Consider the following 1,532-nt stretch of genomic DNA (forward strand, 5'->3'; position numbering starts at 1 on the left):
ACATCCAAGATCCCTTCCAACTCTATTCTGATTCTAATGATAACCATAATGATACAGTGCTCATCAGAGAAAGTAGTAGCAAAGATGAGAAGATAATAGCAACACAGCCCTACTACAGGGGTAAATATCCTTGGGAATAAGACAGTGCTGTGGGAATTAGGTGTTGACAGAGTGATGGCACAAGGGGAAAAAATTGTTTTGGTGTGTAATGCCCAAGTCATAGATGACACCAAGCTATTCACTACGGGAAAGAATTAGGGAGTGGAAGTGAGGGAATTCTCCAACCCGGGTGTTTGTGTGTACCAGAATCAAAATAAATTTGAGGAAAAGGCACTTTTTCAGTTTTCCAGTTCAACTAGTTCATACCTATTACTAAATTGTAGGAAGTTAGCATCCACCCCTATATTTCCCTCTACACACAAAAGAAGGGCAAAACAATGCCTGATATAGAATTAAGCCCCTGGTCCTTTTGCTCCTATAGGAAGTTCAAAACCCACCCCTCTCCTAGAAAAATGAAATATCCTGGAAAATGTTGAAAAAGGCAGAATATTATAATTTCCCTGGATCAGAAATGGAGAAACGTGTTTTTAGGCAGGAAGCAGACTCGCTCTTAATAGCCCCCACCTTTGTCAATGGGCCATTAAAAGGCCTGGGCCAGTCTATTCTACATATCAAGGATATCCCCCTTTCAGCTCCAGGGTGATGGGATTAACATGCATGGAAAAATTCAAAAGAGCTGCTTGTTTGTTCAACAAGCTGAATCTAATCAAAATGAACTTCAACATAAATTCAAAATAAGGCAATTTCTGCTAAGTGAGTATTAAGCGAAACCATCCTTTGAAAAAAAATATGCAAACTTGGCTTGGTTTAAATTGCGGGGTTTATTTCCACCGCGTGGTCAAAGAGCTTAATATGTGACAGGAGGATAACTAAGGGTAAATAACCCAAAGGATTTGGATTTAATGCCCAGATTTAACCCTCTTAAAAAGTATCTTTGCAATCAAACGGCCTTCTCTGCCCTCTCAGCCTCCAAGAAAATGAGCCGGAGGGAAAGAGCTCCTCGGCAAGGCAAGGCCCCTCTAACACAGAACTCACTGCCCCGGCAGCGGCAGCCCAGCGGAAGCCTCTAAACCTCGATTGGCTGCTAAGGACTGGCCACGCCCACTCCCGCGAGCGCCGCCAATGGAAACGGGAGCTGATCAAGCGTTGCTCGGCCTCTTCCGGCCTGAAGGCCGAAATGTGGGCAGGGCGGGTCTGAGGGGCGGCTAGCGTTAACATTAGTAATAACTTACAATCATAATAATACTTTATTTTATTTAATAAATAATCTTTTTAATTTTTGAATAAACGAATAAATAGAGCGGAAGTCTACATATATTAAAAAAGCTAAGGTCGAGTAAACATTGAACGAGGCCTAAAGAAGCTGAAAGCCGCCCCCTGAAAAAGAGGGGAGTGGCCTATAGGGGAGGCGTGCCCTGTGGGAGGGGACGCGGCCTCAGCCGCAAGGCGGGCTCTTAGCAACGGCGCCAGCC

The sequence above is a fragment of the Natrix helvetica genome, assembly GCF_964273705.1.
Source record: "Natrix helvetica genome assembly, chromosome: 3".
In the NCBI taxonomy this organism is placed as follows: domain Eukaryota; kingdom Metazoa; phylum Chordata; class Lepidosauria; order Squamata; family Natricidae; genus Natrix; species Natrix helvetica.